Genomic DNA, 26674 nt, shown 5'->3' with positions numbered 1-26674 from the left:
TACACACACACACACACACACACACACACACACACACACACATTTACAGGTGCCTAATTTGATTTATAAATCCATATGTCCTTAATTTTAACCAAAACATCACACTGTATCATTATTTTAAAGGGATCAATTTACAGGAATACATAAAGGTCATATTCAATAGGACTTTCATATATTTGAAACTGGGAATTCTATTATATGAAAGCTGTAGAATCCTTTTCCAAAGTGTAGTTAGGCTTGAAATTTTACCCATAGATTTTATATGAAATATATACCTGGTTTCTGAATAGCTTTCCTCAAAACCATAAACATAAAAAATGCTCACTAAATAAATCCACTTAAGTGGAATCCCCACATAAGTTTATCTTTAAACAGTAAGCCCTGGGGGCACCTGGCTGGCTCAATCAGAAGAGCATGTGACTCTTAATCTCAGGGTCCTGAGTTCCAGCCCCAAATTGGGCACAGAGATTACTCAAATAAATAAACTTGAAAAATAAAAAAAAAAAAAAGAGTAAGCCCTGTATTTTAAACACAGCATAGTTTAAGAATTTTAAATTACTATATAGAATATACTTACCAGAAACTCTAAAAGTATACCTTATTGACATATATGTATATCTTGCCTGAAAACTGATTGCAAAGAGAAACATTCAACCAACTAAAAATTTTGATCCATATCCTCCCCCCAAAATTGTCAGAATACAGTTTATACTGAATAAAATTAATTTGGGTTTGCTGAATCAGCATATTCCTTATGCAGATTCAACATTGCATAACTTTTTTGAAGTTCAGCTGAATTTGCAGAAGTATTGTGCAGAATTGCCTTGGAATAGGATTGAAAAGCATCCAAGACCTTCCCTGCAAAAAAATGATATCTCATCTGAACATATTTCTCACCTTAAAATTCTTTATTAACATCCTAAAGAAACACTTAGAGTCTTTGAGTTTGAATATAATGACACAGTGAGGACTCTAGGGACAATGAAAAAAAAAAGATACATCAGTCTTGCTCATTTTAAGACAAAGTCATATTAAATTGACCTACTGATAGCTCTTGACAGGAAAGTATTCAGTATAATTCTGTTTAAAAAGTCGTTTTAATTCCCAGATAAATTCATGTGTCAGCTGCTATGTTAACTGAATGCCCAGAAGATACGTGCATTCAATTCAATCCAATATTAATAACTAAGGGGGTAGTCTGGTATGCCAAAATAAATATAAAGGGATTGGTAACTTTGATTTTAGATGACACAACAACTTAAATTAATTACATCAGGGAAAGAGAGGGGTAAAGAATCATTTTAAAATATAAATTAAAGGAAGATCCAAATATTCTTTAAGTTTTTCAGACCTAATAGGCATGACAAAACCTGTCTTCATTCCTTTCTATTCAGCTCAGCAAGTGCTTTTGAGCTCCAATAGTTAATCAGTTACCAGATTCCACAATCTTTGTTTTTCACACTCCTCAATTCCTACTGTGTATTGTTCCTCTAATGTACTTAAGATCACCAAGCAGGCCAACATTTTTTTTTAATGCCTTAAAAAGGCAATTATTATTGTATCCACAATTAGATTTACCATATAAAATTGTTACCATATAGCAACAGCCTATAAAACATGATAGTATATTATCAAAGAAGTAGATGGCTTAAGATGAATCATTAATAGGTGAATTAGATTTAGCAAAATTATTCAACCCAGTTTTCTTCATGACTATAGCCATGCCTAACTTACAAAAAAGTATAGTGAAAGTATAGTATATTATATACCAAATAACTTTTATTTAAACAAATCAATGAATATACATAAGTACTATAAAAAAATATCTAACCAACTTGACATGAAGGGTATAATCTAGGTATTACCATGTTAAAAATAGATAATCTGTTTAAACATTATTTCTTAATTTAACCTTAAATTAAGGTGCACAGACAATTGAGAAATAGAAAAAATATATTAACTTACCCTTCAATTTTTTTAGAAAACCTCTGCTCTGGGTCAAAAGCACAAGGTGTTTCACTTCTGACTTCTGAAGCTACGAACTTAAACAGTAGATGAGAGAAAGCCCCCTCTCTGGACCACGCTAGAGTTTGCTAGACACCACTGCTATGTGGAAGACTCCTGCTGCATCTAAGCTATATACAGTGTGCAATGGATAACCTAATATGCCTTTCATTTAACTGGCTGGGCAGGTTTCTACCGTCTGTGGAACATGGACTCAAACCAGAATATGTTGGCATAACAGGCCAGTCAAACCGGTTCTTCTGTAGATCCAGAACCTGTCCAACCAGTCTGCATCAAAGGCTAGCCCAACAAGCTGCAGCGGCTCAGCTCTGCTAAGCTTGTATGGGTGAGTTATCCCCGCCTCCCATCCACTCCCAACAAACTGCTCAGAATGTTGTAGCCTCCAGCAAAATAATTCAGAGTTCTAGTGGGAGGGATAGATCTATGTCAGGCATAGCAAGAGTCCATTGTTATAAACCTCTCATTGTAGATACTTGAGTATCTATCATCCTCTAGGTAGGTAATCCTTTTAAAAATGTACTCTGGGGCTTTCTGCAGATTAAAGCCTCTAGAAAGAGATTATCTACAATGAAGAAGAATCCATAATGTCTGACCTTTTCCACTAGTCCACTTGGCTCTGCTTGGTTTAGTTTAGCCTTGAGAGGGAGGTTGATATTCCCTACAAGGGTAGTGGCCCTGAAAGCTAGAAGGAAGCATTCTTAGAGGGATGAAAACGAGGTATAGGTTGACCAAACTTTTGCCTGGATATGTGATCTTCCTTGTACTCAAATGATTCTCATACCATTCCATTATAAAGTTGGAAAAACTCCTATTTGCTACATATTCGGACAACATGAAGGGTTTTGCTTTGGATATTCAACAGTTGAACTTACAAATTATTGGCACCTACTATGTGCCAGGATCTGTGCCAGGTCCAGGGTTGCGATGGTATAAAAGAGAAGTTTACTAAGAGATGGGAGCAATGTCCAAGTTCCCAGTTAAGTATGTCTAGTAATGTTTTGGAAGGAAGAAGTAAACAACAGAAGATCATATTTTGACAGAAATTGGTTGTATTAAGAGAGATCATATCTTACCATAATATTTGTACATTTAGAAACAGCCCTTCCTATCTGCTGATGCAGTGATTCTCAAACTCAACTGCTTAAGTATCATCTGAAGTGCTGATTATGAACAAATTACTAGGCCTCACCTCCAGAGATTCTGATTCAGTAAATCTGGAGGTACCCCAGCACTTCTGGTGATTCTGTTGCAGCTGTTGCAAGGGACCTTAGCCCCAGACTTCACACTCAGTTCCTTTTCTATATTTGTACCTAATTATATAGAATACATATTAATTAAAAGTTGCCATATTCGCTTTTATAGCTCCAGTGTCTAGAACACTGACACTTAGAAAGTATTTAGTAAATGCTTATTAAGTAAATATCTACTCAGGCCTAGCACTTGCTAGATCCTAGGGGAATCACAACTAGTAACTATTATGGGAATCAAGCTGCAATAAGTACTATAATTATAGTAATTGAGGTAGGAGCACAGAAAAGGGAGTAAGTATGATTGAGTATGGGAAAGACTTCACAAAGGAGATTGGTTTAAAGACTTTTTTTTTTTAACCATGACCAAAGATTGCTATCTGCAGGATAACAAAAGTTTGAAGGAACAATAAAAAGAATGTTTTTGATTTGACTCAGTAATAAAAGCTTTAAAAGTATCTGAGTATACCATGACCTCAAAACTTAGTAATAAGGTTATTTTCTTGAACAGGGGTCAGCAAAATTTTCCGCAAATGATCAAAGAGTAAATATTTTAGGGTGTGTGGGCCGGATTGTCTCTGTTTCAACTATTTACCTCGAACATTATAGCTCAAAAGCAGATATAAGCCATAGGCAAAGCATGGGTGTGGTTATATTACAATAAGACTTTATAAAAACAGGTGACAGGCCGGATTTGATGAATGGGCTGTAGTTTCCTAACCCATGCTCTAGAGTGAAAAGTAGAAATTAACAAGATTGCATAATTGGTTAGGAAAATAGGCTTTGGCAGTCCAAAACACTTGGGTTCCATCCCAGTTTTATTCCATATTAGCTTTGTCACCTGAATTAAACATTTGTTTTATTTCTAAAATATGGATGAAAATAATAGAACCTAACACCTAAAGTTATTGTAAACTTCAAATGCTGTAATTCACATGAGGTTTTATCCAAAAATCAGTAAGGGCCCCATAAAATGTCAGCTAAAAATAAAACTCATTAAATATGATAGCTAAACATATGGGTGTTCATTTACATAATTTTCATTTTTTAAAGTTCTACTCAAGGGACCCTTCAGTGGCTCAGTCAGTTAAGTGTCTGAATCTTGATTTCAGCTCAGGTCATGATCTTGCGGTTTGTGAGATCTGCTAATAGCACAGAGCCTGCTTGAGATTCTGTCTCCATCTCTCATTGCCCCTCCCTGCTCATGCTCTCTCTCAAAATAAACATTAATAAAATAAAATCCTGCTCAAATGGCAGTAAAGAATCAATAGCATGAACTCTTAAGGATCAAAAAGAATGAGAGAGGTAGCAGGCAAGAGATGTCCATACATTTTGGAAGAAGGAATGAAAATGATGGAAGAAGGAATGATGATGATGATTGATTTAGTGGAGCAGAGAAAGAGGAAATGTACTTGCAATAATAAAAGCAAGTATATCTCTGCTGCAAAATTCTAGGAAACATTGGAAATTGGAATCAGGAGATACCTGTAAATGGGGAGTGGGGGGGGGGGCTTGAAATGGGACGATTAGTTAAAAATCTGCTTAAAGAGGGTATCTGGGTGGCTCAGTCAGGTGAGTGTCTGACTGTTGATTTCAGCATAGGTCATGATCCCAGGGTCATGGGATCAAGCCTTGTGTGGGTCATTCCCTGCCGAGAATGGAGCCTGTTTGAGATTCTCTCTTTTTGCCTCTCCCTTACTCACGCTCTGCTTCTCTCTAAAACAACAACTACAACAACAAACCACTTTAAAATCTGCTTAAGGAGCAGTTTGCTCCCTAGATCCCTCCCCCAATCTAGATGCCTGGAGACTGCCCCTTCTTTAACCTTGAGAGAAGATTGGGGTAGGAGTTACTGATTCATGCTGGAGAGATTATCCTAGGCTGGTTCTGGTCTCAGAATATCAAGCAGAGGTGAGGGTGACTGGTAAGCAATGAGATTATATTAGTTTCCTGTGGCTGCTATAACAAATTACCACAAAGTTAGTGGTTTAAAAGGACATAAATTTATTATCTTATGGTTCTGAAGATGGGACGTACAAAATGGGTTTCAATGGTCTAATGTCAGTCTCCTTTTTGGAGGCTGTAGGGGAGAATCTGCTTCAGGAGGCTGCTTGCATTTCTTGGTTTATGGCCCCTTCCATCTTTAAAGCCAGCAAATGGCCAGTCACTCATGTTGCATCATTCTGACACTGACTCTGCTGCCTCCCTCTTCTACCTTTAAATCCAACTATATAATCCAGGGTAATCTCCCCATTTTAAGGTCAGCTGATTATCAACTTTAATCTCATCTGCAACTTTAATTCTCTTCTGCTGTGTAACATAAAATAGTCACAGGTTCCTGGGATTAGGATGTGGATGTCTTTGAGACACCATTATTCTGCCTGTGGCAGAGATTAAGTCAAGGTCTCTATGTTGATGGTGAGATATGGAGGTCCATTCCTTTGCTAGGCTTCTGAATGCTAGTAACCGGGTTTATACTCCTTACTCAGAAAGCAGAAAACTGGAGAGTTTATCTCAAGAAACTCTCAAAAATTCCATTACTATAACACAGTGGTTATTAACTAGGGATGATTTTGCCTCCAAGGGACATTTGGCAATGTCTGGAGAAATTTCCCGTTGTAAACAACTGGGTGAAGTGGGGAAGAGGTGTGCTACTGGCATCTAGTGAGTAGGGGCCACGGATGCTATGGATGCTATCTTACAGTTCACCGCAATGCATCCTTCCTTGTCCCTAGCCCCCCAAATAATGATCTGATCCAAAATGTCAATAGTGCCAAAGATGAGAAACCAGTCAATATCACCCTAATAGAAATAAATAAACCCCACCTAGGCACACAGAGTTGCAAATCAGCAACAGATAGAGAGCAACAGATATATCAGCAACAGATATAGAGAGCATGTAGCATGAAAGAGACAAAAAGAAACCAATAGATAAAATGAACTTACAGAAAATAGTTAATGTAGGGAGCAGAATGATAATTTTTTGAAAACTATATTAATATCTTCAAAGAAATAAGATACTGATTACATAAAGTAAGAACAGAAGGCCAGCTAAAAGTAGAACTTTGGGAGAATAAAAAAGAGATATTGGAAAGTAAAAATATGAGAGCAGAAATAAAGTCTACAGGAGATAGAAGGTGAAGTGAGGCAATCTACCAGAAAGAATAATTAAGATGCTACTGAGGGATGTTCTACAAAATAAGAGTAAATTAAGAAAGATGAAACCACTAATCCAGAAGTATGGAAATGGAGATACCAGTCCCAAGACCACAGCACCGTGTAGAGTTGCTGCACACTAATAAGGTATTGAAGACTTTGGTTTTTACTTCAAATTTGAATTGCCTATGACTGAAAGAAGGAAGAGGGAGGATGAGAGTGCAGAGAGAGTGAGAGAGAGGATAGGAAGGAGGGAGGGAGGGAGGAGATATGGGAATATGACTGATTTTTGGTATGAGATTTAAATTTAAAAGATTTTTTAAAATGTACATGTTCACTTGCCTCACAATTAACCAAGGGTTAATGTTCAAAGATCATAAAATGAAGAAGGTAATTAAACTGTACAAGTACAAACTTGCACCTGCAGAAAAAGTTTGCACAAACATTTATATCTGGCAGTGTTCATAAGTAAGCGTTTGCAACATACTATCCAAGACCTAGTAAAACCTGATCACTGTAAAATTAAAAGCATGTTTTACCTGAATAAGCCCAAATTAGGAAACCTGATTTGAAGCTTGCCTCGGTTACTCTCAGGTACTGTTAGTTACTCTTATGTAAACATGGATTAGATAGTTTTTTTTTTTTTTTTTTTTTTTACCATTGCTTCATTTATTAAATAAGGAAGTTTGATTGGATATATTCTAAATATCTATTCAGCTCAACACTTTTATTCTAAAGTTCTTTTGAGCAAATGGAACAATTCAAAAAATGTGGGAGCAAAAGCAAAATAAACTAATCAAGGAGACATTTTTACAGAAAAGCAATTTTAAAATGCAAGCTAATTTTAGGTTGTGTTCTCCAAAGGCTGGCACTGAGATATGGATTCAGGTGCAAGTAATTAATTAGAAATGTGCTCTAATATGAAGTCAGTAAGGTAGTCAGGGAGGCAAGACAAGAAAAGAGAATAAAAAAGCAAGGATATGATTTCAGCATCAGCCTGGTCTCAGGGAGCTCCAAAGCATAAAGTATAAAGTCAGAGTTTATCCCACTTGGAGGCAAAAGAACTAGACTTTCATACCCCGAACAAGTTACCAGCTGCTGGCTACCCCAGGGATTTGTAAACTCTCAGGTACTTCCACCTCTCCACAAGAAGTGGCTCTAGTAACCCAAGAACATTCCTTTGAAGAAGGTTGCAGGTACTATAACATTAAGAGTGAAACATTAAGACTGCTGCTTCCATCCAAGATGGTACTTATAGGGGTCAGATTTATCCTATCACCTGAAAAAACAAGGACAAAATGTATAAAACAAAGGTTTTCAAGACATTGTATCAATCAACAAAAAATAGTTATCTCTAAGAGAGAACAAGTTGAGTTCTGTCAAGTTGGAAAAAAAATGCAAAGCCCAACTTCATACTGTCCTCAGTAAAGATACTTTAGATCTGGAAACCCAGATAGGTTAAAAATAAAATGATTGAAAAAGATATACCATGCTAATACTAGTCAAAAGACATCTGGAGTAAATTAGTATCAGACAAAATAAGCTTTAGATTAGAGAGTATTACTGGGTGCCTGGCTGGCTCAGTCAGTAGAGTGTGCAACCCTTGATCTTGGGGTTTTGTAAGTTCGAGCTCCCCATTAGGTGTAGAGATTACTTAAAAACAGATCAGAGAATATTACCAAGGATAAAAAAGGATCATTTCAAAATAAAGGGGTAATTCATCAAGGACACCTAATCTACGTAGATCACAAATCCATAATTATATTTAACAATTGTATCTGGAGATCACATTTCATTCCGTCTTTCAGTAATTGATAGAATAAGAAAGGAAATCACACTTAACACTATCAACCTATTGGATATAATTGATATATATAGATCACTCATCCTAAAAGCAACTGAATACACATTCTCTTCAAGGGTATATGGAACATTTACCAAGTTACCATATTCTGTGTCCTAAAATAAGTCTTAAATTTAAACAGATTAGAATCATACAAAGTATGTTTTCTGTCCACAGTGGAACTAAATTAGAAGTCAATAAAAGAGGGGCATCTGGATGGCAACTGGTTAAGTGGCCGACTCTTGGTTTTGGCTCAAGTCATGATCTCACAAGTTAGTGAGATTGAGCTCTGCATTGGGCTCTGCTTTGGCAGTGGAGCCTGCTTGGGATTCTCTCTCTCCTTCTCTCTCTCTCTCTCTCTGCCCCTCCCCTGCTCATGGTCATGCATGTTCTCTCTCTCTCAAAAAATAAGTAAACTTAAAAAGTCAATAAAAGAATGTTGTGTGGAAAATCCCCAAATATTTGTAAACTAAATAACACACTCCTAAATAACCATGGGTCAATGATGAAATAAAATAAGAAATTAAGAAGTATTTTTAAATAAATGATACTAAGAATACAAAATATTAAAGTTTGTGAAGTAAATACTTATCTAAATTCAGATGCTCTAATATTGTAATGGTGGTAGGTATATCACTTTACATCTATGAAAAAGATTAAAATACAAAAGTATTAAAATAACTATAATTATAGTAATCTGTAAATGGATACACAAGGTGAAAAGCTGTAAATTGTGACATCAAAAACAATGTTGGGATAGAGAGTAAAAATGTAGAGCTTTAGTATGTGTTTGAAGTCAGGTTGTTACCAAGTTAATATAGACTGTTATATCTATAACATGTATTTTTTTAACTTTTAAAAAATGTTTATTTTTGAAGAGAGAGAGAGCATAAGCGGGGGCAGGAGAGGAGCAGAGAGAGAGGGAGACACAGAACTTGAAGCAGGCTCCAGGCTCTGAGCTATCAGCACAGAGCCTGACGTGGGGCTCAAATTCACAAAGTGTGAGATCGTGACCTGGGCCAAAGTCTGACGCTTAACTGACTGAGGCACCCAGGTGCCCCTATAACATGTTTTATGTAAGCCTTGTGGTAACCACAAAGCAAATTACCTATGATAGATACACACACAAAAGATACAGGAATCTAAGCATAGCGTTACAGATACTCACCAAATCACAAAGGAAGAGAGCAAGAAAAGAAGAAAGGAACAAAGGAATTACAAGACAACCAGGAAACAATTAACAAAATGGCAAAGTGAGTTCACTTTTATGAGTAATTACTTTATTTTTTTAATGTCTATTTATAAGCTGTATACTGTACTGTTTAAAGTTTAAAAATGTTAGAGAGTAAATCTTAAAAGTTCTCATCTCATCTTGGGGCACCTGGATGGCTCAGTTGGTTAAGCACTCAACTTCGGCTCAGGTCATGGTCTTGGGTCCGGGAGTTTGAGCCCCTCATCGGGCTCTGTGCTGACAGCTCAGAACCTGGAGCCTGCTTTGGATTCTGTGTTTCCATCTCTCTCTGTCCCCCTCCCCCTGCTCATGCTCTGTCTCTCTCTCTCTCAAAAATAAACAAACATTAAAAAAAAAAAAGAACTGCCATTCTTTAAAAAAACTGTTCTCATCTCAAGAAAATTGTAACTATGTGTGATGATGGATGTTAACCAGACTTACTGTGATGATCATTTTGCAGTATATACATATATCAGGGTTTTTTTTTTTTACCTGAAACTCATAAAATATAATATGTCACTTATATTTCAATTTAAAAGCAAACTCAAGGAATCAGAGGCTATGTCTCCTTTGTTTTACATTGTATCTCCAATACCTAACATAGGGTCTGCCTGACATAGAGTGAGCATTCAGTAAATACATGTTACAGGAATTTGAACCAAACCCTTTTTGACTTGGTGATCTGAAAAATTTTCTTCTTTTCTCTAAGCATTGTTTATTCTGTCTCTAAAATGAGAACTATGGGTTAGACTGTCTAAGGTTCTTTTCAGATTTGTCACTTTATGGTTTACTTTCCTTAAACCTCAATCCCACTCCTAGTAACATTTTTCATTGATGAAAAAAAAAATAGTAGGGGACTTTGATGCCTTGCTTTTAACAATGGTCTTCTGGACAGAAAATTAATAAGGAACATTGGGCTAAAGCTACACATTTGATCAGATGGAACTAACAGACATACACAGGACATTCCATTCAGCAGCAGACTACACATTATTCTCAAGTGCACATAGAACATTCTATAAGAAGCCTTAGCAAAATGTAAGACTGATTTCATACCAAGTATCTTTTCTGACTACAGTGGTGTGAAATTAGTTATCAATAACAAGAGGAAAACTAAAAAATTCACAAATGTGTGGAAATTTAATAACACACTCCTGAACAATCAGTGTGTCAAAGAGGAAATCAAAAGGGAAATTGAAAAATCATGAAACAAATGAAAATGGAAGCACAGAATATTAAACTTATGGGATGCAGCAAAAGCAGTTCTAAGGGGAAAGTTTACAATGATAGATGCCTACATTAAGAAAAAAGAAAGATTTTTTTTTTTAAGTAGGCTTCACACTCAAAGAGGGGCTTGAACCTGCCCCTGAGATCAAGAGTCAGATGCTGTACTGACTGAGCCAGCCAGGTGTCCCAAGAAAAAGAAAGATGTTAAATAAACAACATAACTTTACATCTTAAGCAGCTAGAAAAAGAACAAACTATGTCCAAATTAATAGAAGAAAGAAAATAATAATTGGAGCAGAAATAAATGAAACAGAAACTAAAAAGACAGTAGAAAATATCAATGAAACTATGAGCCAGTTTTTTTGAAAAATAAAAATATTGACAAACCTTTAGTTAGACAAAGGAAAAAAAAGAAGACTCAAATAAAAAAATTGGAAATGAAAGAGACATTAAAATTGATAACACAAATACTAAGGACCATAAGAAACTAATGTGAACAATTATAATCCAACACAACAGATAACCTAGAAAAAATGGATAGGTTTTTACAAATATACGACCTATCAATATTGAGGCACAAAGAGAAAACCGTAACAGACTAATCACTAGAAAGGAAATTGAATCTGTAAAACTCTCAACAAAGAAAAGTCCATGATCAAATTATTTCACCAAACACTGAAAGAAAATTAATACCAATTCTTCTTCAACTCTTCTAAAAGATTGAAGAGGAGGGAATACTTCCAAACTCATTTTATGAGGCCAGAATTACCTTGATACTAAAACCAGAAAAGACACTACAAGAAAAGATTATAAATCAATATCTTTGATGAACACAGATGCAAACATTCTCAATAAAATATTAGCAAACCAAATTCAAAAGTACATTAAAAGTAACATACACCTTGATCAAGTGGGATTTATTTCTGGGATGTAAGGATGGTTCAACATATGCAAATGAATAAATATACCATATGAACAAAATGAAGGATAAAAATCATTCGATCATCTAAATAGATGCAGAAAAAGCATTTGACAAAATTCAACATCCTTTTATGATAAAAAATTTCATCAAGTTGGGTAAAGAAGGAATGTAAAGGCCATATGTGACAAACCCACAGTTAACAATACTTTGTGGTGAAGAGCTAAAAGGTTGTCTTCTAAGATCAGGAGCCAAAGATACCCACTCTCAACTACCTTTATGCAACATAGTACTGGAAGTCCTAGCCAGAGCAATTAAGCAAGAAAAAAGAAAAAGCATCAAAATAAAAAAGGAAGACAAGAAAAAAGAAAAAGCATCAAAATAAAAAAGGAAGAAGTAAAATTGTCTCAGTTTGCAGATGACATATTACATATAGAAAACCCTAAAGACTCCACCAAAAAACTGTTAGGACTAATGAATGAATTCAGTAAAGTTTCAGAATACAAAATCAATATAAAAAATCAGTTGCATTTCTATACACTAACAGCTAACTAACAGAGAAAGTAAGAAAACAATCCCATTTACAATCACATCAAAAAGAATAAAATACTCAGGAATAAATTTACCCAAGTAGGTCAAAGATCCATATGCTGAAAACTAGGAAACATTGGTGAAGGAAATTGAAGAAGACACAAATAAATGGAAAGATATTCTGTACTCATAGATTGGAATGTTATTAAAATGTTTAAATGTTACCCAAAGCAATCTACAGATCCAGTGCAATTCCTATCAAAATTCCAATGATGTTTTTCACAGAAATAGAACAATTGTAAAATTTGTAGGAAACTACAAAAGACCCTGAATAGACAAAGCAATTGTGAAAAAGAGGAACTAAGCTGGAGGCATCATGCTCCCTGATTTCAAACTATATTACAAAGAATAGTAATCAAAACAGTATGGTGGTGGCATAAAAACAGTCACATAGATCAATAGAACAGAATGGAGAGCTCAGAAATAAATCTACACATATATGGTCAATTAATTTGTGACATAGGAGCCAAGAACATACAATGGGGAAAGGACAGTCTTTTCAATAAAAAGTGTTGGGAAATCTGGACAGTCCCATGCTGTATATATTGTATATGTTGTTTATGTATATATGTATTATTAAGCCATGAGAAAGAAGAAAATTCTGCCATTTGTGAAAATGGACCATTATCTTACACCATAAAGAAAAATTAACTCAAAATGGATTGGAGAATGTAAGGCCTGAAACTGTAAAGCTCCTGGAAATAAAAATAGGCGGTAAGCTCATTGACATTGGTCTTGACAATGATTTTTCTGGATTTGACAACAAAAGCAAATGAAACAAAAGCAAAAATAAGCAGTGGGACTACATCAAACTAAAAAGTTTCTGCACAGCAAAGGAAACCGTCAACAAAATGAAAAGGCAACCTACTGAATGGGAGAAAATATTTGCAAGCCACATATCTGATAAGTGGTTAATATCCAAAATATACAAGGATCTCATACAACTTGTAGCAAAACCAAAAATATAAAACCCAAAGATAATATGGACAAAGGGCCTGAAAAGACATTTTCCCCAAAGAATGGTCAATATGTACATGAAAGGGTGCTCAACATCACTAATTATCAGGGTAATGCAAATCAAAATAATGAAATATCACCTCACAACTTATTAGGGGCACCTGGGTGACTCAGTCGGTTAAGCATCCAACTTCAGCTCAAGGTAGCTGTTATAAAAAAGGCAAAAGATAACAAAAACTGATGTGGATGTGGAGAAAAGGAAACACTTGTACACTGTTAGTGGGAATGTAAACTGGTACAACCACTATGAAAAATAGTATGAAAGTTCCTGAAGAAACTTGAATTAGAATTGCTATATGATCCAGCAATCTCACTTCTGTGTATGCATCCAAAGGAAAAGAAGTATCTTAAAGAGATATTAGTACTGCTGTGTTTATTGCAGCATATTCACATAGCCAACATAGGGCAACAACCAAAATATCCATTGATGGATACAGAAAATGTGATATATATTATTCTTAATCACATAAATATTATAATAGATATATAATATTCCACTCTATATGTATTATATATTGTTTATGTATATATGTATTATTCAGCCACGAGAAAGAAGAAAATTCTGCCACTTGTGACAGCATGGTTGAACTTGGAGAACAGTATGCTAAGTGAAATAAGCCAGGCAAAGACAAGTACTGCATGGTATCACTTATATGTGGACTCAGAAAAAACCGAACACATAAAAAGAGAGTAGAATGGTAGTTCCTGGGAAACTCAGTGATTGGGGAAATAGAAGAGACTGGTAAAAGAGTACAGACTTTTGGGACGCCTGGGTGGCGCAGTCGGTTAAGTGTCCGACTTCAGCCAGGTCACGATCTCGCGGTCCGTGAGTTTGAGCCCCGCATCAGGCTCTGGGCTGATGGCTCGGAGCCTGGAGCCTGTTTCCGATTCTGTGTCTCCCTCTCTCTCTGCCCCTCCCCCGTTCATGCTCTGTCTCTCTCTGTCCCCCCAAAAAATAAATAAAAACGTTGAAAAAAAATATTAAAAAAAAAAAAAGAGAGTACAGACTTTCAGTTATAAGATGAATAAAGTCTGAAAAGTTCTACAGTGGACAAAATGCTATCAAATAACATTCATGCTACAGAGAAATTAGTGATGAGAGGAAGAGTCAATCAGTGAGGCAAACTTCATTGTTGTCTTATTTTAAGAAATTGCCCCAGCCACCCCAACCTTCAGCAACCACCACAGCAGCCATCAACATGAAGGCAAGACCCTCCGTCAGCAAAAAGTTAATAATTTCGTGAAAGCTCAGATGATGGTTAGCATTTTTTGTTAATATTTTTATTAATTTTTTTAATGTTTATTTACTTTTCAGAGAGAGACAGAGTGTGAGCAGAGGAGGGGCAGAGTGAGAGGGAGACACAGAATCTGAAGTGACTCCAGGCTCTGAGCCACCAGCACAGTGCCCAAAGTGGGGCTTGAACTCATGAGCCTTGAGATCATGACCTGAGCTGAAGTTGGATGCTTAACCGACTGAGTCACCCAGGTGCCCCAATAAAGTATTTTTAAATTAAGGAATGTATATTGTTTTTTTAAACATAATACTGTAGCACACTTAGACTACAGTATAGTGTAAACATAACTTTTATATGCACTGGGAAACCAAAAAATTCATTTGACTAGCTTGATTGTGATACTGGCTTTATTGTGGTGGTCTGGAGCTGAATGAACATCCACTGTCTGTGAGGTATACCTATAATTCAGTCTATAGCACTGGTATATGTTGTTAAGATAATGTAATTTTTACCTTTGTTATTTTTGCCTCTTAGTGTTGATGGGGGAGAAAAAAATCCCTGCAGCAACTCAATTTCAGCAAGGGGCCTTAGGCTGATTAGAATTGGGTTTCAATTCTAAATCCCCAGGAGGGAGCATTGGTGGTTCAGTGGTAGAATTCTTGCCTTCCCGCCACCCCCCCGCCCCCACCAGGAGGGAGAATCAGATTGACAGAGGTTAGATTATATATCCGTGCTTGAGCACTCAATTTTGGCCAGGGTCAGGTTATTTAGTGCATATCAGGCTGATGGGGCCCACCTTTGTTGACCCGAGACAGTTTCCAGTGGATGCTTAACCGGAAGCTGGTCAGTTATCTTAAACATTATTTACTATTAGAAAATCGATGTAAAAACTATATAGAATTGAGCAGAAAAGAGCAATATAGTATATTTTTCAATTTTTATGTCTAAAACTAAGAATAAGGGCTTCCCAGAATAAGCCCTTGGGAAGTTTATTACTTAGAAAATGTTATGATTGAAAAAGACTTAAAAGAGAAAGAGCTTGAAATGAGTATTTTATATCTGTATTTAAAGTTGTAGTAATTGGTGTGCTTAAACTTCCAATATGAAGTCATAGAACTACAAAGCAAAATGAACTTATGGTTAAATATTGCAACTTGCTTTGTCTGAAATTACCTAAGTACTATATAGGTGCTAATGAATTCTCCAACTTGAGGAGACATGCAGTGAAAATTGCATCATTCTTTGGTTCTGAGGGCTGCTGTAAGCAGTGATTTTTTTTTTCCACACATACTTTTTTCCTTTAAATTGCTACCTTGTGCCAAATTAAGAGATATGAATTTGCAAATAGCTTCATTTTATGTGCTGCAATAATAACTAGACTCACCAAGGAAAAGTAACCTCAGCTACCTTTACAAAAGCTCATTTCACATTTATTATTTTCACTTTATACCTGTGTCACTACAGTTTATTTTTTTCGGTGACCCATGTTAGAAGGAGCTTTCCTGTGTCTGAGAGTGTCATGACCAGTGTCTTTAATGTCAGAGAAGGTGTAATTAGCTGGAAACATGGCTGGAGGTCACAGTTTCTAAGTAGCAACATGTCTTTACTTTTGGCTTGGAGCACAGTGGCAAGCTTCTCTTCCTGTCCTTCCAATTCTTTCCTCCTTGGCATTCTAGTATAGTTGTTAGGAGTTTTGGTTCCAAAATGAGAAAGAACTGAACTCAAAACCCTGTTCAACCATGTACTAGTTTTAAGTTCTTGGGTAAGATACCTGGCTCCTGAGCTTAGTTTCTTCATCTGTAAAGAGGGATAATAACGTTATTACAAGGATTAAATGGGGTGATATTTTCAATGTACTTAGCAAGAATTTGGCACATAGTAAATGTTAAAAAGTAGTAGCAATGGTTAAAAATAATACTAATTATTATTTTCAGTGCTAGGCCTGGGGAAACAACAATGCATTGAGGCATGGTTCTTGTCTTGAAGGAACTCATAGACCAACAGAGCATGGGAGTCAGAAAGTGTCATTGTACATGTATCTTTATGTTGGGGAGGCACTTGGTATTTGATAGTTGGTTCTTGATATTTCCATTAAGCACTACATTATTATTATTTTTTAGTAACCTATAAAGTTTATTCTTAACTTTGGATTTTAAGAACATTATACTCAGAGCAAATTGTTGTAAATGACTCACTAGAACTGTAGGTGTTGGCATTCTTTGCCTTGTTCTTTGTTTTGTCCCAGTCACATAGGCTGCCAGTCTCATTCTTAGGTACCAAGGAGAGATCAAGATTAAAAAAAAAAAAAGAAGTATATTCAATTTAGATGATTGGCTCTAGTACCAGTTTTAGAGATGGAGATGAGAGTCTAGTTGCAAACCTCGGCAATCTATCCAGAACTGAGGCAAAGAGAAACAGGCTCAAGTCATTCAGTGGTACCTAGGGCCATATGTCCTCCAGGCACCTGTACCCGGGGGAAGATGGAACAGAGAACCTAGGAATTCAGGAAGTCTGGGTAGGAGTTGAAACCAGCAGCCTGACCTTCACACAAGCAGTCTAACCTGGGGGTTAGGTAAGGGGAGAGAAGGGCAGAGCTCTGTGCTAACAATGCTTTTGCCCAGTAGTGTCCAAACCTTTCTGATTGTTGATCTTTGTGTATCTGTAAGTCATATATACAGGTACCTCTATTACTAGTAGCATATTAGTACATAATAAAGTTCATTGTTAATGATAATTGCAGTTGCTTTAAATAGTTTAAGAAGTAATTTAGATTCATTTTGGCTAGCTTCTTGGCAGATTTGATTATATTGTTAGTGTTTTTAAATTAAGATAGTCTGATGAAGAAAAGATTGGGCTGGTTTCTTAATGTTTGGTGTTGCATTTGCTTTGTCAGTGTTATCTTCACTTTGCCTTTTCTTTGCATTTTATTTTATTTTAAAGACGAATTTTTTATTATTTTTTTTAAGTTTTTTTTTTTAACACTTATTTATTTTTGAGACAGAGAGAGAGAGAGAGAGAGCATGAACAGGGGAGGGTCAGAGGAAGAGGGAGACATAGAATCTGAAACAGGCTCCAGGCTCTGAGCTGTCAGCACAGAGCCTGACGCGGGGCTCGAACCCACAGACCGCGAGATCATGACCTGAGCCGAAGTCAGATGCTTAACCGACTGAGCCACCCAGGCGCCCCTAAAGATGAATTTTTTAAAATGTTTATTTTTGAGAGAGAGAGAGAGAAAGAGAGAGAGAGAGAGAGAGAACGGGGTAGGGGCAGAGAGAAAGGGGAACAGAGAATCTGAAGCAGGTTCTGTGCTGACATCAGAGAGCCCCATGTGGGGCTTGAACTCGCAAACCATGAGATCATGACCTGGACTGAAGTCAGATGCTTAACTGACTGAGCTATCCAGGCACCCTCTCTTTGCATTTTGTAGCCATTGTATAAAGGTTAGGTTAGTAATTCATAAATACACTTAACTGGGAAAAGACAGAAATAAATTTCTATATATTGAAATCTATATATTGAATTTCTATATATTGAAATTTCTATATATTGAAATAAATTTCTATATATTGAAAAAGTAGGGTCCCCTTCCTTATCTCTTTCGATTTGTAAAACTCCTTTTCCTTCATATGACCTTGCGTATCACATGGACCTTATATCCTCCCCACATTCAAAGGATGAACAGTCACAATATAATCCTTTTGTTGTTTTCTGAACTGATGTTGGAAGAGATTGGGAAAAGTTAAGGAAGCTTCTTAAAGGAGAAAGATAGTTTGATGTGCAGGGCTGCAGAGAAAAAGAGGAAAAGTAGAGGTTAAAAACATGGGAAATTATAATTTTGCAATGATAGAGTATACATAACACTATACACTCAACATGTTTTTCCTTGCTACTTGCCTATCCAAATCCTTTTTAGCTCAAGATCCACTTTTCCATTAGCCTGTAGTAGACTATATTTTCTAAAAATGGAGGCAATAATATTTCCCATCCCACGCGATCTTTTTCCAAGGTGACCTTGACACTCTTCATTCACTTAAGAAGTTATATAGGGGCACCTGCATGGCTCAGTTGGTTGAGCATCCGACTTCGGCTCAAGTCATGATCTGTTTGTGAGTTCGAGCCCCGCGTTGGGCTCTGTGCTGGCAGCTCAGAGCCTGGAGCCTGCTTTGGATTCTGTCTCCTTCCCTCTCTGCCCCTCCCCACTTGTGCTCTCTCTGTCTCTCAAAAATAAATAAATGAAAAAAAAATTAAAAAAAAAAAGAAGCTATATAGATGGCATTAGTGCATGAAAAAATGTTCAACATCGCTAGCCATTAGGGAAATGCAAATGAAGACTATAATGAGATATTCCTAACATACCTACTATAATAGCTAAAATTAAAAAAAAAATAGTGCTAGTACCAAATTCTGGTGAGGAAAGGGAGAAACTGTATCTCTCACACATTGCAGGTGGGGGTATAAAATTGTATGGCCACCCTGGAAAATAGTTTAGCAGTTTTTAAAAAAAACTAAACATGTATTTAACACATAATCCAGCAGTGACTCCTGTCATTTATCCTGGAGAAAAAGAAAATTTATGTTAAAAAAAAAAACCTTTATGTAAATGTTCATACCTTTATTTATAATAGTTCCAAGAAACAACCAAAACGTCCTACAATACAACCCATAGGTGATTGGCTAAGCAAATGGTGGCATATCCATACAGTGAATACTACTTAACTATAAAAAGGACAGTGAATACTACTTAACTATAATAGTTTGGCTGAATTTCAAGGGCATAATGCTGAGTGAAAAACATCAATCTTAAAAGGCCACATACTGTTTAATTTCATTTATATAACATTTCTGAAATGATAGAATTATAGATATGGAGATAAATTAGTGGTTGCTTGAGTTTAGGGATGGTGGGGGAGGAGTAGCACAAGAGATCTTTGTGGTGATAGTTCAGTATCTTAATTGTGGTGATGGTTCCATGAATGTACAAATGTGACCAAAGGGACAGAAAATGACAATGTCAATATCTTGGTTTTGAATTTTCTTGATTTTTAAAAAAGTTTTTATTTAAGTAATCTCTATACCTAACATGGGGCTCTAACTCATGACCCCAAGATCAAGCATTATGTGCTCTTCCACCTGAGCCAGCCAGGCACCCTGAGATTTCTTGATTTTGAGTAACTATAGTTACTAAGATATAACTGTTGGGGGAAACTGAAGTGAAGTATCTAGGATATCTCTGTATTTTTTGTGAATTTATAATTATTTCAAAATAAAAAATTGAAAGAATGTAAGAGACTACATTTAGATTAGATCATCATCAGCCTTTGTCTCCATTCTTTCCTTGACCCTGGAAAGACTACCAGAGGGGTGTCAAGGGGCACACACCAGAAATATTTTATAATTTCTCTTATGGATTTTTTCTTTGATTTCAGTATTACGTGGAATTGTGTTATTTAATTTCCAAATATCTAGAAATAATTTGACTTCTAAATATCTTACTGTAATTAGTTTGTATTTTTTTTACTTTATTAAAAAATTTTTTTTAATTATTTTATTTTATTTTATTTTTTTGGAGGTTTTGTTTTTATTTTATTTTTTTAAATATGAAATTTATTGTCAAATTGGTTTCCATACAACACCCAGTGCTCATCTCAAAAGGTGTCCTCCTTGGGGCGCCTGGGTGGCGCAGTCGGTTAAGCGTCCAACTTCAGCCAGGTCACGATCTCATGGTCCGTGAGTTCGAGCCCCGCATCAGGCTCTGGGCTGGTGGCTCGGAGCCTGGAGCCTGTTTCCGATTCTGTGTCTCCCTCTCTCTCTGCCCCTCCCCCGTTCATGCTCTGTCTCTCTCTGTCCCAAAAATAAATAAACATTGAAAAAAAAAAAAAAGGTGTCCTCCTCAATACCCATCACCCACCCTCCCCTCCTTCCCACCCCCCATCAACCCTCAGATTGTTCTCAGTTTTTAAGAGTCTCCTATGGTTTGGCTCCCTCCCTCTCTTTTTTTTTCTTTCCCCTCCCCCATGGTCTTCTGTTAAGTTTCTCAGGATCCACATAAGAGTGAAAACATATGGTATCTTTCTCTGTATGATTTATTTCACTTAGCATAACACTCTCCAGTTCTATCCATGTTGCTACAAAAGGCCATATTTCATTCTTTCTCATTGCCATGTAGTATTCCATTGTATATATAAACCACATCTTTATCCATTCATCAGTTGATGGACATTTAGGCTCTTTCCATAATTTGGCTATTGTTGAGAGTGCTGCTATAAACATTGGGGTACAAGTGCCCCTATGCATCAGTACTCCTGTATCCCTTGGGTAAATTCCTAGCAGTGCTATTGCTGGGTCATTGGGTAGATCTATTTTTAATTTTTTGAGGAACCTCCACACTGTTTTCCAGAGCGGCTGCACCAGTTTGTATTCCCACCAGCAGTGCAAGAGGGTTCCCGTTTCTCCACATCCTCGCCAGCATCTATAGTCTCCTGATTTGTTCATTTTAGCCACTCTGATTGGCGTGAGGTGGTATCTCAGTGTGGTTTTGATTTGTATTTCCCTGATGAGGAGTGACATTGAGCATCTTTTCATGTGCCTGTTGGCCATCTAGATGTCTTCTTTAGAGAAGTGTCTATTCATCTTTTCTGCCCATTTCTTCACTGGATTATTTGTTTTTCGGGTGTGGAGTTTGGTGAGCTCTTTATAGATTTTGGATACTAGCCCTTTGTCCGATATGTCATTTGCAAATACCTTTTCCCATCATGTTGGTTGCCTTTTAGTTTTGTTGATTGTTTCCTTTGCAGTGCAGAAGCTTTTTATCTCGATGAGGTCCCAATAGTTCATTTTTGCTTCTAATTCCCTTGCCTTTGGGGATGTGTCAAGTAAGAAATTGCTGTGGCTGAGGTCAGAGAGGTTTTTTCTCCGCTTTCTTCTCTAGGGTTTTGATGGTTTCCTGTCTCACATTCAGGTCCTTCATCCATTTTGAGTTTATTTTTGTGAATGGTGTAAGAAAGTGGTCTAGTTTCATCCTTCTGCATGTTGCTGTCCAGTTCTCCCAGTACCATTTGTTAAAGAGACTGTCTTTTTTTCCATTGGGTATTCTTTCCTGCTTTGTCAAAGATTAGTTGACCATACTTTTGTGGGTCTAATTCTGGGGTTTCTATTCTATTCCATTGGTCTATGTGTCTGTTTTGTGTCAATACCATGCTGTCTTGATGATTAGAGCTTTGTAATGTTTATTTACTTTTCAGAGAGAAAGACAGAGTGTGAGTGGGGGAGAGGCAGAGAGAGAGGGAGACACAGAATCTGAAGCAGGCTCCAGGCTCTGTCAGCACAGAGCCTGATGCAGGGCTCGAACTCACGAACTGCAAGATTATGACCTGAGCTGAAGTCAGACGCTCAACCAACTGAGCTACTCAGGCACCCCTGGTTTCTATTTTTTTTACGTTTATTTATTTTTGAGAGAGAGAGAGAGAGAGAGAGAGCGAGCATGAGTTGGAGTGGGGCAGAGGGAGACAGGGAGAGAAAGAATCGCAGGCAGACTGTGTGCTGTCAGTGTGAGCCCAACACAGGGCTCCAACTCATGAACTGTGAGATCATGACCTGAGCTGAAATCAAGAATTGGACGCTTAACCTACTGAACCACCCATGCATGCCTTATTGTCATTATTTTCTAATTTAATTCCATTGTGTAAGATTTTAAACTTTCAAAAAACAATTGAGAATTTATACCCTTGTATATATCTTGCCTTAGTGAACTTTCCATGTACGCTTGAGTAGAATGTGCATTCTGCAGTTGTTGCTAGAGAGTTTTATGAATATTAATTAGGTCAAGATGGTTTACCATCTACTTCCTTGATGAATTTTTTTCTACCTGTCTTATCAGTTACTGAGATAGGGTTATTAAAAACATCCAATATTATTTGTGGATTTGTCTATTTCTTTATGTTTGCCAATTTTTGCTTAATGAATTTTGAAATTCTTACTAGATACATATATATTTACATTGTTAGATCTTCCTGATGAACTGTCCTCTATCATTATGAAATTTCCCACTTTATCCTTTGTAATATTCTTTAGCTTGAGTCCTTCATTGTCTAATATTAATATAGCCCTACCAGCTTTGTTATTTTTCCTGTTTGCTTGGCATATATATTTCTGTTCTTTCTCTTGTAATCATTTTGTGTCTTTATATCTTATTTTTCTTTGTTCTTCATAGTGTATAGATTTTTATTGATCTGTCTTCATATTTACTGACTTTCAGTTGCCATCTCCAATATGCTGTTATGCTCATCTAGTCATTTTTCATTTCAGTTGTATACTTTTCAGTTTGGGATTTCCGTTTAATTCATTTTTTAAAATAATAGCTTTAGGGATGCCTGGGTGGCTCAGTTGGTTAAGTGGCTGACTTTGACTCAGATCATGATCTCATGGTTCGTGAGTTTAAGCCCCGCATTGGATTCTCTGCTCTCAGCACAGAACCTGCTTTGGATCCTCTGTCTCCCTCTCTCTTTCTCCCTCTCCCATGCTCTCTCTCAAAAATAAATAAACATTAAAAAATAGCTTTACTGAGAAATAATTCACATAAAAATAACTCACCTGTTTAAAGTGTACAACTCAGATATGTGCAACAGTCACCACAATTATTTTTAGAACATTTTCATCCTCTTAAAAAAGAACCTCATACCCTTTAGCTATCACCCCTAATTGCCCATCCCCCAAACTGTATGCCACTAATCTACTTTCTGTCTCTACAGATTTTCCTCTTCTGTATATTTTATATAAATGGAATCATATAATATGTTTTTGTTTGTTTTTGACATTTTTTACTTAGTATAATGTTTTCAAGTTTCATCCATGTTGTAGTATGTATCACTTCTTTATATTGCCAAATAACATTCCATTGCATGGATATACTACATTTTATGTACTCATTTGTTTGTTGATGGACATTTGGGTTGTTTCTACTTTTTGGCTCTTCTGAATAATGCTGCTATAAACATTTGTGTATAAGTTTTTGTGTAACATATATTTTCATTTCTGTTGGGTAGATACCTAGGAGTGGGATTACTGGGTCATATGGTAACTCTATGTTTAACTGTTTGAGGAACTGGCAGACTGTTTCCTGAAGTGGCATTTTACATTTCCACTAGAAGTGTATGAGGGTTTCTGATATTTCACATTCTCAGTCATACTTCTTATTATCTGACTTTTTGGTTTGAGTCATCCTAGTGGGTGTGAAGTGGTATCTCATTGTGGGTTTTATTTTTTAAATGTTAACTTACATTTGAGAGAGAGAGAGACAGAGTGTGAGCAGGGGAGGGGCAGAGAGAGAGGGAGACACAGAATCTGAAGCAGGCTTCAGGCTCTGAGCTCTCAGCACAGAGCCTGACACAGGGCTTGAGCTTGTTAGCCACCCAGGTGCCTTTTTTTTTTTAAGTTTTTATTTAAATTCCAATTAGTTCTCATACAAGTGTAATATTAGTTTCAGGTGTACTATATAGTGATTCAATGTTTCCATACATTACCTGATGCTCATCACAGCAAGTGCCCTCATTAATCCCCATCCCTATTTAACCCATGCCCCCCGGTAACCATCAGTTTGTTCTCTATAGTTAACATTCTGTTTCTTGGTTTCTCTCTCTCTCTCTCTCTTGCTTATTTGTTTTGTTTCTTAAATTCCACATATAGATTTTTTTGTTAAATTAAAAAAAATTTTTTTTAATTTATTTTTGACAGAGAGAGAAAGAGAGAAAGAGAAGGAGGGAGGGGTAGAGAGATAGGGAGACAAGAGAATCTCAGGCTGGCTCTGTGCTGCCAGCACAGAGCCCGTGAGGCTCAAACTCACAAACCATGAGATCATGGCCAAAATCAAGAGTCAGATGCTCAACCAACTGAGCCATTCAGGCATCCTACAATAATACTCGCTTTTATATTTGCCCATGTACTTACCTTTATTGAAAACTTTATTTTTCTATTTGGCTCCAAGTTACTGTCTAGTATCCTTTTATTCATCTTGCAGGATTCCCTTAAGCATTTCTTGCAGGGCAGGACTAGTGGTTTAATGACTCCTTCATTTTTTGTTTGTCTGGAGATATCTTAATTTCTCCCTCACTTTTTTTTAATTAAAAAAAATTTGGGGTGCCTGGGTGGCGCAGTCGGTTAAGCGTCCGACTTCAGCCAGGTCACGATCTCACGGTCCGTGAGTTCGAGCCCCGCGTCAGGCTCTGGGCTGATGGCTCGGAGCCTGGAGCCTGTTTCCGATTCTGTGTCTCCCTCTCTCTCTGCCCCTCCCCCGTTCATGCTCTGTCTCTCTCTGTCCCAAAAATAAATAAAAAACGTTGAAAAAAAATTAAAAAAAATTTTTTAAGCTTATTTATTTATTTTGAGCAAGAGAGAGAGTGAGCAGGAGTGGGGCAGAGAGACAGGGGAGTGAGAATCCCAAGCAGGCTCTGTGCTGATGGCACAGAGCCCAATGCAGGGCTTGAACCTGCAAACCGTGAGATCATGACCTGAGGCAAAACCAAGAGTCAGGCATTTAACCAACTGAGCCACCAAGGCACTCCAATTTCTCCCTCATTTTTGAAGGGCAGTTTTGCCAGTTACAGGATTTTTGGTTGACAAGTGTTCTTTCTTTCACCACTTTGAATATAGCAGCCTGCTGTCTCCTGGCCTCCAAAGTTTCTGATGAGAAATCTGCTGATTATCTTTTTGAGGATTCCTTATATGAGATGATTCACTTCTCTTTTGCTACTTTTGTGATTCTCTCTTCATTTTTATCTTTTGAAAGTTTGACTATAATGTGTCCCAGTGTGCATATCTTTGAGCTCATCTTCCTTGGAGCTTGTTGAACTTCTTGGATGTTTATGTTCATGTCTTTCATCATATTCTCTTTGCCCCTTTCTCTCTCTCTTCTCCTTCTGGGACTCCCAAAATGTCCCAGAATTGGTCTGTTTGATTTGTACCAGAAGTTCCTCAGGCTCTGGTCACTTTTCTTCAGTCTTGTTTGTTTCTGTTCCTCAGACTTGGTAATTTCCATTGCCCTATCTTCAAGTTGACTGATTCGTTTTTCTGCCTGATCCAATCTGTATTTGAATCCCACTAGTAAATTTTTCATTTCAGTATTGTACTTTTCAGCTCTAGACTTTTTTCTTTCTTTCTTTCTTTTTAGGTTTTCTATCTATTGATATTCTGATTTTTTCCATATGCCCTTTTCTTGACTATCCTCTTCCTTTAGTTTTTTCAGCATCTTTAAAACAGTTTTTTTATTTTATTTTTTAATGTGTATGTATTTATTTGAGTGAGAGAGAACATGCATGTGAGCAGGGGAGGGGCAGAGAGAGAGAGAGGGAGAGAGAATCCCAAGCAGGCTCTGTGCTGATAGAGAGCTTGATCCCACAAACCATGAGATCATGTCCTGAGCTGAAATCAAGAGTTGGACGCCTAACGGACTGAACCACCCAGGCACCCAAACAATTGTTTTAACATCTTTGTCATGTCTGCCATCAGTTTTTTTCAGGGACAGTTTCTCGTGATTAATTTGTTTTCCCTTGAATGGGTCATGTGTTCCTTTTTTTTTTTTTTTAATGCTTCGTGATTTTTGTTGTTGTTGCTGAATACTGGACATTTGAATCTGATATTGTGGCAACTCTGGAAATCAGATTTTTCCCTTCCTTTGGGTTTTCTGTTTTTTTGAGTGTCCTAGTCTTTAATGTCTGACTCTAAAAGGGGAAAGAGAAAAATGAAGGGGGGAGACAGGCAGCTATTTAAGTCCTCTGAAAGTCACTACAGCCAGGGAAATGGCTTGCATCAATGTGAGGAGGTGCAACAACAATGGCTTCCCACCTTTCGCACTTCTGTGCTTAGAAGTAGAAATCAGTGGTTAGAGCACAGATTTCCAATATTTGGAGGACAGGGTCATTTTTACTCACTCTAGCTCCCATAAGGTATGTGCAAACTGCTCCAAGAACATGTGCACAGTGCCTGCCCTATGGCTGGGCATGTGAGATAGGTAACTACTACCGTGCCGGGAGCTGAGATTGGCCATTGTTAACTTCAGTTTACCAAATCTTTCCCTGGAATTTGCAAGCCTTCAATAGACTCCAGAATTCCAAAATAGTTATACCAGACAGATTCTGCTGGTGTACTTATTGTCTAGGTTGTGAAGACAGATTCCTGGTGCTTCTTATTCCA

The 26674-nt window shown here is 36.9% G+C and overlaps 1 protein-coding gene and 1 long non-coding RNA gene across 4 annotated transcripts in view; one reads left to right on the top strand and one right to left on the bottom strand.

Moving 5' to 3' along the window:
- The window catches only part of RBBP8 (RB binding protein 8, endonuclease), a 111201-nt gene extending 109071 nt beyond the window's left edge, over positions 1–2130 (bottom strand). The window contains exon 1 of one of the 2 annotated variants that reach the window (XM_019815065.3): positions 1966–2130. The gene's annotated coding sequence lies outside the window, so the exon portion shown is untranslated. The remainder of the gene's footprint in view (positions 1–1965) is intronic. The other variant, XM_019815064.3, reaches the window with a different exon arrangement.
- Positions 1–26674, top strand: part of LOC123381235 — a 296498-nt gene that overhangs the window by 16182 nt on the left and 253642 nt on the right. The window contains exon 3 of one of the 2 annotated variants that reach the window (XR_006588018.1): positions 14572–14628. The exons of the other annotated variant lie outside the window; for it this stretch is intronic. This is a non-coding gene — a long non-coding RNA (uncharacterized LOC123381235). Of the gene's footprint in view, positions 1–14571; positions 14629–26674 lie in introns of those variants that run through there. 2 annotated transcript variants of the gene reach the window in all.

Source organism: Felis catus, chromosome D3 (assembly GCF_018350175.1).
Source record: "Felis catus isolate Fca126 chromosome D3, F.catus_Fca126_mat1.0, whole genome shotgun sequence".
Lineage (NCBI taxonomy): Eukaryota > Metazoa > Chordata > Mammalia > Carnivora > Felidae > Felis > Felis catus.
This window is presented reverse-complemented; position numbering and strand designations above follow the sequence as displayed.